This window comes from Idiotropiscis lumnitzeri, unplaced genomic scaffold, assembly GCF_059441095.1.
Source record: "Idiotropiscis lumnitzeri isolate Australia: NSW breed Sydney's pygmy pipehorse unplaced genomic scaffold, RoL_Ilum_1.0 HiC_scaffold_45, whole genome shotgun sequence".
Lineage (NCBI taxonomy): Eukaryota > Metazoa > Chordata > Actinopteri > Syngnathiformes > Syngnathidae > Idiotropiscis > Idiotropiscis lumnitzeri.
This window is the reverse complement of record NW_028283583.1, coordinates 1,269,180-1,279,904: the sequence shown is the minus strand read 5'-3', so window position 1 is coordinate 1,279,904 and position 10,725 is coordinate 1,269,180. Positions and strand designations below refer to the sequence as shown.

Genomic DNA, 10,725 nt, shown 5'->3' with positions numbered 1-10,725 from the left:
CAATATTCTTCTGCCAGAGAGTATGTAATATTCTTCTGCCATTTTATTGTAGAGGGCCATTTTGAGCCCCTAACAATATTATTCAACCAAGAGATCATGAGTCGTCGCCCACTTACTTTCTGAAGTCAGCTGGGATGTCACGGCTGTGACCCTCGTGAGGATAAAGTGGTTCAGATGGAAAAGTAGGACTAAGGGCTTTTTCTCAGGTTTCCATGCGCAAATCCATGTATATTAGGTTAATTGGAGACTCTAAATTCTCTACTCATCAAATGACATTCGTGACCCTGATGGATAGATAAAATAGATTATTAATCTGCCATGGGAAGTCCAAGGTGTCTGGTAGAAAGAAATGCATTCATACACTCATTACACAGTCAACCAAGCAAAGACACAAAGCCTAGGGCAGGGGCGGGCAAACTTTTTGATTGGAGGACCACAATGGGTTCTAAAATATGACAGAGGGGCCGGACCAGGAGCAGATGGATGGAGTGTTTTGGAAACCTCACCTCATCTGAGAAAAAAAATACATTTAATTTTAAAGGAAAGTGAATAAAAGCATTCCAACAATAATATTTGTCTTTGAAAACCACAGTGTTTAGAAAATAAAACATTAACAAGGTTTATTCATTAAATTTTTTTCAAGTTCGGCGGCCCGGATTAAAATTTAACGGGCCGCATGTGGCCCCCGGGCCGTAGTTTGCCCTCGCCTGGCCTAGGGCATAAACACATACATGTAATATCCAATCCGCTTATTCTCACAAGGATAGCGTGCTGGAGCCTACCCAGCTGTCAACGGACAGTAGGCGGGGCACACCCTGAAGTGGTTGCCAGCCAATCGCAGGGCACGCAAAGACGAACAACCATCTGCGCTCAAACTCACTCACAAATGCAACCTCCACACAGGAAAGCTGGGTCCCGGGATCGAACCCTGCATCTTGGGACTGCGAGCCGGATGTCCTAACCAGTCTTAACTCATTAAATACCAGCCATTTTCACTGGAGCAACCCGCTCAATCCCAGCGTTTTCCTGGGTTTTGACTAATATTGCAAGGCCCACAGAATATAGTATTCTAATGCTATATAGACATGGAGCACACCCGAAGAAAGATGAGACTCTCTTCTTTCAACAGAAAAAAATGTTTGTTCCTATCTTTTTCCATTCTTGAGCAATCGGCATTTGAAAATAGCTAAATTTCATGAAAACTCCAATCCCTGGGGAAAAAACTGAGAAAATGAGCTTTTTGTAAACTGATGCATTTTGACCATAATTTGAATTTTGACACTATTATTTATGGCTTTTATGACACCTCTAACATCTAAATAATGCATGCCTTCTATAAAATAACAAAAAAAAGCACAAAAAATGTTTTTGATAAAATAAATTTATTTGCACATAACACTAAACGACTGAACTGTTGAACTATGTACAAAAATGAAATACATCAGTGTCATACATACTTTTTTTTTGTGTGATATAAAATAAAACAGTTGCCTTGATGCAAGGGCACACAACATAGTTCACACCACATTCTTGTTTCACTCCGTTTGCCTTTGCACAAACAGACCCGACACTTTCGTTGTGGTCTGGCTTTGCTGGTCCGTGGAAAATAGGCGAGCTTGTGTTTGTCCACTGGGGTTTGTGTGAAAATAATTGTCTGGGAAGTGATTGCTGGCATCCGCGATGTGCTGCAGAAGCTCATCCGTGAGAAACAGCTGCAGGAAATCAGCTGGCTCCTCAGACTCCAAATGGGCAGCGGCATTCAGTGGTCCAGGGGTTGCTGTAAAGTCGATTTTCCTCGGTTGCCATCCAGTGTGACGCCATCCGGAACCACTGCTTCCTGATGCACAACCTGTAAATTACAGAAATACAAACAATTGGAAATATATATTTATTGCTGCATTTTATTGCTGGCGTGTGAAGTTTCATATTATAATTTACCTTTCTTTACACCAACAAGACGAGGAGGAACTTTCTTGCCGCGGGATGCACAATCTGTGAATTTTAGAAAGTATGCATGATTACCACACCATTCAGTATTGTTGTTTCCTCGTCGGGGAGGAGATGCGCTCGCGCGTAACTGCACATTTACGCGACATTTTCTGCCCGCAAGATGCATGATATGTACAATAAAAGCATGAGGGCTAAAACCACATGTTCAATGGTAACTTGCGAGCGTTTACTTCCTCGTCGGCGAGGACTTACGCTCGCGTGTAATTGTGCAATAGGCGCCCGGACGAGAAAGTCAGCGAGCAAGCTTGCGTCTAACTGCACATTTACGCGACATTTTCTGCCCGCAAGATGCATGATATGTACAATAAAAGCATGAGGGCTAAAACCACATGTTTAATGGTAACTTGCGAGCGTTTACTTCCTCGTCGGCGAGGACTTACGCTCGCGTGTAATTGTGCAATAGAGGCGGCCGGATGAGGAAGTCAGCGAGCAAGCTCGCGTCTAACTGCACATTTACGCGACATTTTCTGCCCGCAAGATGCATGATATGTACAATAAAAGCATGAGGGGTAAAACCACATGTTCAATGGTAACTTGCGAGCGCTTACCTCCTCGTTCGGGGGGATCTGGTGAGGACTCTCAGCTGCTTTGGCTATTGTCCGAAGGCAGGCGATGCAGGCCGCAAGGCACGCGCACCCTCTTTAGACGCCGTTTTGTTGTGACGACGACGAAGCGTCATCCTCTCAACCAAAGCGTCTCCATCGCCTTGATGCTTTTAGGAAGCTTTTTTTTAAAAAAAAAGCATTCCTCGATCGTCATTTGCTTGGAGGATTTCATTGCTAACGCTACTAATGCGACTGCTGCTAGTGCTGCCGATGCTGCTGCTACCCACGCTGCTCTCCACACTTATAAGTCTACCCCAGGATCCCGCCCCCCCATTTGTACCTCTGGCGCAGATTCAAGGCGGATCTTTTGCACCTCTGCCCCCTGCTGGGTGATTTTTACATGATTCACAATGCGGACAAGGCTGATTCTCAGTCAGAGGTTGCATCAGACCCTTATGTACACTATGACGTAAAAAAGACAGGAAACGTACTTATACGTCTTTGGTAGAGGGCGCCATTGCATTAAAAGACGTCTTTGTACGTCTAAGGGAGTAAATGAGTTGAACAAAGTACAGGGTCCTTCACCTGACTACAGATGATCTTCTGGGGACTTTATTTGGTTTTAATCACTTTTGGGGTCTGTATCTATGCACACTCCCTGGTTTTGCTACCTTCCCGGGTACCACATACACACTGCTTAGTTTCTCTGCCTTCGTGGGTACCACATACATATTGCTTGGTTTCTCTGCCTTCCTGGGTACGACATACACACTGCCTGGTTTTGCTACCTTCCTGGGTACCAGTCACACAAACGTCAGACGACTCAGCACATACCGACTGTCTCAGCACTACACACTTTCACTCCAAGGCAGTGCTGTGAACCAACTTACTGACAAGAGGTAGTATTTAGAATTTTAAAAAGTGCTTGAAAGGTTTTGTTCATGTAAAACCAACAGATTATGACATTATTATTATTATTTAAATCAGTATTAAACAGCATCAGCATAGGTTAAAGATATTATACAGACTATATACGATAAAAAAATACTAAACCACCCTTGCTTTTCCGTCATTTCTTGTATAAGTTAACACACAGATGTATAACATTTGTTTATACAAATATAACGATTAAAAAGTAGCTGATTAGAGTTTTAATTTTGTATTCATTAATCTGTAATAAAAATGGACATATTTTGGTTAATAAAATTAACAAGAAATAAAAGTAAAGGGTGTTCTAATACTTTTTTCAAGATTGTCCTAACATACATTTACTGTTTACAGTATATGTCTTCGGAAGAAGCGCAGCATTAGATTTTTTTTTTGTTCTCTCTCTTTGACTTCTGAATTTGAATTTCTGTCACAGATGTGCTTGAATTCTATTTTGGATGATTTGTGTTAAACTGCACAAATATTTGAAGAGCCATAGAATTCAAGAATCACACCAGTGCTGCTACTCCTCCGAACGGGTGAACGCCCTTGATTAACAACCTGCGTTGAGGTGGCTTTTGAGATTCGTGGTGTGGGAGAAAAATCTCTGAAGGCATTCTTAGACTTCAAGAGAGGGTCCACAATTTTCAAAGATTCACTTCCGTCTGAATCAGAGGCCTCACTTGTATCCGGAATATATTCATCTCCACCGTCATCTGAGTTGGAGTAATAATGCTTCTCCATTCCAAAGTCAGCCTGTTTTTTTAATCTAAAAAACAACAACAACAACGAAATATAAAGGATAGAAGGCAGGAGACCAATAAAATATATGCAATTTGCTTGTAAGATTCCCTGAAATCTATATGGGTTGTTTACCTGTATACTTTTGGTCCTCCTGAGCCTTGGGATAGTAATATGGTCTGGGTCTGAGGCACAAAGTTCAGGGGCAGGATTTGACAATGATTCGTCAGAATCTGTGTCGTTATTCCAAGGAAGATTCAGCCCATATTTTTTGTCCAAGGGAGGAGACTGGGTTGCATCAGAGTCCAAGAGAAAATTGAGAACCCATTAAATACTTAATCCCCAGAGGAATCTGCACAGAAAAAGGTCTTAATTCTATTTGAAAAAAAAAAAAAACTAAAATATTGATGAATGATATTATGACAAAATAATGTCATAAAATTAGAATGATTTTAGGAAATTATTTGCAAAACCAAAACATTGTGGTACGATAATAATGCATATAATTATTCTACGCAGCTATATTTAACAAAAACACTTAATTGACCGTAACAAAAAGCTCCCGGGAGGAAAACTACATTAAATGTTTTTTTAACAGGGCAGTGAAAATATTGGAAAATAAAAAAAATAATGAATAAAATAATACGAAAAAAGAATTCAATGTGTATCGATGGACCCATATGAAATACTTATATCGCTATGTACTTATCAGCCATATCGCCCAGCCCAATATGTAACTGCAACTTCAAAACCTCGGGCCATAACAGGATTGTAACATGGGATGCATATCTTCATTCCTAAATTTGTAGATCCCGAGGAGGCTGCTCAATGGTCCTGGTAATGTAAACCTCAACCAATTCGGTCACAGCCAATGTTCTCCATCCTTGTTAAGAAGTTTTGAAATGATTTAATAGATATACTATTGCAAACTATACCAGAATTTTATACATTTTAAACTTTTGATCACAATTTTACCTATTTTCTAAAAATCTGAAGAATCCACATGCCAAATCACCTGCTGTGGACACATAGGTTCTGTTCTGACAGATAATTCAGTTACAGGTTGTGTACTTAAAGCCAATAAGAGGGCAATGCAGCAGTCGACAGCCTGACGAAAGCTTAAGTCTCCCAATGAGAGAACTGTAGTGGCTGGTAGGTTCTTAGATTGTAACATAGTAAAGACATACACTACGCATAACTGTATATCATATGATGATGAGGGAAAATATTATTAGCTACGATTTATGTCCAGATATATTAGAAAACTTGTCCAACCAGCACAGGTCTATCTAACTGTAATTTTAACATCTCAAGACACGACAGGATGACCACATGATACGCATACCTCCTTTTCAGAGTCTGTCAAACCTTGAGAAGGCTGCTTCGATGTTCTGGTGGCATCAACCTCAGCCGATTCAGTCATTGTCGGTTGTCCTCCATCCTAATGAACAAGTTGAATATTAATTTAATGAATTAAAAAAAAGAAAATGGATCAGAATTTTACACATTTTAACGAACAAGTTCACGAATGAAACAAAACCAATTACTTTAGCGCATGACAATTAATCTTCAGTAGAGATATGTTGTGACTGATATTTCAGTCACAGGTTGTCTTTTGAACGCCACCAGGGCCGCAATGGAGTACAGGACAGCCAAAAGTCTTCTTGTCGGACAGCTGTAGTGGCTGGTAGGTTCTAAGATTATAACATAGTAAAGGCACATACAACTCCTAACTGTATTTCATATGATAATGAAGGAAAAGATGATTAGCTATGATTTATGTCAACAATAAAAATGGCTCTACGGGGTCCCCACGAACGCAAACCTGACAGTTGGGTGTCAGATGGCCAACATACCTGACTCGCAATTCAACTCAACTGGACCCCACAACACAAGAAAAAGCTGAGTGAGCCTCAAACCAGACATACACATTCACTGACAAATATCCTGTGACACCAGATATATTAGAAGTCTTGTCTAATCAGCACACGTCTATCTAACTGCAATTTTAACATCTCGAGACACGACAGGATGAGCACACGATACGCATACCTCCATTTCTGAGTCTGTAAAGCCTGGAGGAGGCTGCTTCGATGTTTTAGTAGCATCATAAATTTATTGAATTAATTATATTTGAGGTTGGATTAGATTTTTACACATTTTAAGCCTTAGCCACCCAAAACAAAACATAAGCTCATGAATGAAATAAAACTAATTAATTTCGCCCATGCCAATTAATCTTCTGTAGACACGTGTTGTGACCAGTGTTGTTTTTGGCAGGCATTTTAGATTTTGTCCAAGTCATTTGGACAAAGTGCTGATTTGTTTACATCACATTTAGTCATCCCAATTCGTTATAGTTTTAGTCCAGTTTTAGTCAACGAAAACTAAAAAAAGGGTTTTAGTCCAGTTTTAATCGACGGAAACGCAAAAAAAGTTTTACCCTAGTTTTCGTCAATTTATTCACAAAGGTTTTAGTCCAAGCGGCACGGTGGCCCAACTGGTTAGCATGATGGCCTCACAATATTGAGGTCGTAGGTACGATTCTGGCTCCGGCCTTCCTGCGTGGGTTTCCTCTGGGTAATCCGGTTTCCTCCCATATTCTTAAAACATGCATGGCAAGTTGCTTGGACACTCTAATTGCCCCGAGGCATGAGTGTGAGCGTGGATGGTTGTTCGTCTATGCATGTCCTGCGATTGGCTGGACACCAATTCAGGGTGTACCTCGCCTACTGCCGAAGACAGCTGGGATAGGCTCCAACACCCCCCGCGACCCTAGTGAGGAGAAGCGGTACAGATAACGGATGGATGGATGGATGGATGGGTTTAAGTCCATTTGAGTTAAAACAAGGCATTCAAGGTTTCCACCCAATAACAAAGACTTTTGGATGGACTACTAAGGATTCTTCATTACAAACAGAAAAAAGTGGCAACAGTGGAATCAATACTCACTACTCCAAAATAAGCAGAGAAGCAAAACATTTTGTTGGGCAACTGTTGTGGCTTTATTTCACTAAAAGCAACATAAAATAATTTATGAACCACATGCTAACAATTTTGTCTAGTCAACGAAAAAAATTCATGTACATCACGTCATGTTTTCGTCATAAAAGAACCTCGTATAGCTTGTCATCGTCATTAAAAAAGGGGCGTTAACGAAGTATTTTCGTCATAGTCATCAGTGACGAAAACAACACTGGTTGTGACTGATATTTCAGTCCCAGGTTGTCTCCTGAACACCACCAATTGGGCAAGGGAGCGCAGGAAAGCCTGGGGTCTTCTATTTTTACAGTATAGAAAGGCTAAATATCAAATTGAAACAGTGTTTTATATCATGAATATACAGGGTTGGTGCTGGTTCTGGTAGGGAAACCACAACATAAAGATGTCCTTAATTAGTCCCACAATGGGGATATTTGCAATATGGCATATGATGGCCTAACAGGGCCACCGCCCAGAAAGGAGTAACGCAGAACTTTGTAATACTGTCACTCCCTGACCAGTTCGTTGTTCCTGCAGAGCCAAACTTTGACTCAGACCCACAAATTTGAATTACAGATAGTGGACAATGGAGAACTCCCCCAGTCAGTCATCATGTTCAACTTCCATAGAAACTTCACATACATTTATTAGATTGCCAAACTAATTGGAAACTACATCACCAGAACACCACAAGTGGGCTCTGTTATTGTACTTAAAGATGCATCTTACAAACCTGTGTTCTCCAAGGCCAGCTGGTCCATAGTCTTAAGTTATTTCTTCGCCAACATCAATGTCTCGGAGCGCAAACAGACAGAGGTGTGGTCTGTCCTCTGTTGTCATCTTCTTCATTTTACAGTTGGGGTGCATGTGGTCATCATTAACCAGTCTTCCCAGACTGCCATCTTCTTGAGCTGCATCAACACTTAAAATAGATTAAAAAAAACAAAAACAATTATTCAATCAATGTCAGAAATTAATCTTTGAGACAATCTTGTGTACACAAAACATAAAAATAGGAAATCCACAATTTTTAAATCTAAATCAAATCATACAAGAAATTTCTATTGGAATCAGACCCTATTAACAGCTTGTCTTTGAGACTTCATGATCTATATTTTCATTTGTACAGATTCAACGCATGAATAAAAGTAATTATACATTTTTGCTTAGAGAATGATTTTTCCCCTAACACTTATGGGATGAGTATGTGTTTATTTTTTTAAATAAAAACAAAAATAAGATAACATCTCAATCTTTGCCTCACCTCCAAGTTTTTTCTTGCCGGCGGAAGTCAAACAAAAAGACAGTGCCTCTTCCATCCATCTTCCTGCGTTGAGATTCATCAGAATCTATCAATTTTCCTCTGTACTCCATAATAAAGAATAAAGTCGTCTTTCCTGAAAGGGGCCTTGGTAAATACTCCTCGACCTAGTTAACAGGGAAATCAAGTTAGCTTCGTCATATTTTTAAGCACACAAATAAGGAGTCATCATATTCATTTGGGCCACTATACTAATGTAGGGTGGTTTGAAACATTGCTTCTTGTGAGGGATAGAGCAGAGCCCTTCTTTATGATTTTAAAGGAACAGACCAGCCAAAATTCATTTTCCAGCATTGCATTAGCCAGTATGTATTAGGACTGAAAGTACAAATGTCAATTGCACCTGGTTACGTAAAAAAAAAAACTTTAAGATTATTTAGTTTCAAAACAATGACATACACTGTACACAGTCATATTGGATCGCGTCACGTGATCTCTGTGACGTATTACGTGCTTTACACTAGACTATCAATATCGGACTTGTTCACCGGTCTATTGTGGTATAAAAATGCCGGAGGGCGTCATCAAGTACAGCCTTAATTTAGATAGAACTCCTACCATCAGGTTTCACACTCACTGAAATAACTTGAAACTGACAAAAGTGGCAAAAGAAAAGGTCAAGACACTCTTAATGTAAAATAACCACTTAAAAAACGATGTCAGCTTGGTTATCAGAAAACAATAATATATCTTAGCAAAAGCGTTAACATCATACCTTTAAATTAGTTTATATACTTCGCTTCTAACTCTGCAGTCTTGTCCAGACCCTTGACTGCATGTTCAATAGTATCCTGCTTTGGGGACTTCCTGCATCTCAGGGAAGGCATTGTTTATTCTATAAAGAAAAAAGACAGTATTGTGTTGAGAATTATTAATACTATGGGCTAAATGGAGTTTTAACAATATCAGTGTAAGAAAAATAAATTATAAATTAAAAAAATATCAATTCCTCCATCCCAATTAACGATTTCAACCATAATAGTTTATATTGAAGTTTAAACAACAGACACAGACAGATTTATGCAGTGCGACTACAAAAATCTTACCAAAATTGCATTCACAGTAACCTTTGCTTTAAGAATCATGTAATTAACCAGTGAACATCGTGTCTTACACAAAAATTAATGACAGAAATTATCATGGTACTTGCATTCTGTGGTTCTATAACAAAAGTGCAAGCTGTTAGCTCCGCAAAGCTAACGCAACAAGCTAGCGTCCCTCGTGCTCACATTCAATGCAAACCTGACCACCGGATGACAATACGCGTCGGTTTAGTTCTTTAAATGAGTAAAAGCACCATGACGTTTTATAATTATTCAATGCTTAACTGGAGCTCGTCAATTATGTCGATGTAGGAGCACATGTTTGCTAGGCCAGTGTTGTAGGCCCACATCCATGGTGCTACTTTGTATAGTGTTTTCCACACAACTATCTCTAACTATGAACAAATGCACTCGACGCATGTTTTGAAAAAAACCCAACGAAAAACACTTACCTCTCCGTTTCAACAGCAGTTCGAACTTCGAAGTGGTGATATTCTCCAGCGTTAAGCACCTGCTCGAACTGCGAATAGGTCAAATTCAACAGCGTCTTTTTTCTGTCTTAATAAGGACGCGATGAGAGGAGGAGCGCTTGCCTTTTCGTCAGCACGCCCCGCGCGGGTGGTGCTGCTTTATCACTCTCTATCTGTGCCCGCCCGCCGGCACGTCGATAGAAAAATAATATTCCTTCAAACATTACTTTCATCTTCTTAACGTTTTGTAGTGAATTTAACAGGTTCACCACTTTTTTCAAATACACCAATGGAAAACAGGTCTTAATTGAGGAAACATACAAAGAGCGTCTCACAAACACCTTATGATGAGCAATGTAATTTGATCACGTTTTTTGTCACTGCCTGGACGTTGGGTTCACTGGCCTGGTGGCAGTGGCTTGTAGACACTGTCACTGAGTGGGAACGGATCTCAAGGTGGGTCAAACTAACCCAAGCAGTGGATCGGTCCGTTTTTTAAATTTATTAATTTTTTTATTTTATGTATTTATTTATTATTTAATACAAGGGCTTCGGCTCACTACCAGTGGGCGGGACCAAAGAATTTGGGTTTCCTTTGAGCTAGGAGGCAGTCAAAGGCAGTCCAATCCCCGGCAACATAAAGCGCCTAGCTCTGGGGACATGGAATGTCATTTCTCTGGTAGGGA

General features: G+C 40.0%; 2 long non-coding RNA genes across 2 annotated transcripts; both read right to left on the bottom strand.

Moving 5' to 3' along the window:
* Window positions 1-1,589: 1,589 nt before the first annotated feature.
* On the bottom strand, window positions 1,590-2,889 carry LOC148315748 (uncharacterized). The gene is made up of 3 exons (XR_015840627.1): window positions 2,559-2,889; window positions 1,939-1,992; window positions 1,590-1,849 (listed from the first exon to the last, which is right to left on the bottom strand). It is a non-coding gene; the product is annotated as an uncharacterized LOC148315748 (long non-coding RNA).
* Window positions 2,890-8,491: 5,602 nt separating this feature from the next.
* On the bottom strand, window positions 8,492-10,089 carry LOC148315747 (uncharacterized). The gene is made up of 3 exons (XR_015840622.1): window positions 10,022-10,089; window positions 9,242-9,361; window positions 8,492-8,633 (listed from the first exon to the last, which is right to left on the bottom strand). It is a non-coding gene; the product is annotated as an uncharacterized LOC148315747 (long non-coding RNA).
* Between the last annotated feature and the right edge of the window lie 636 nt (window positions 10,090-10,725).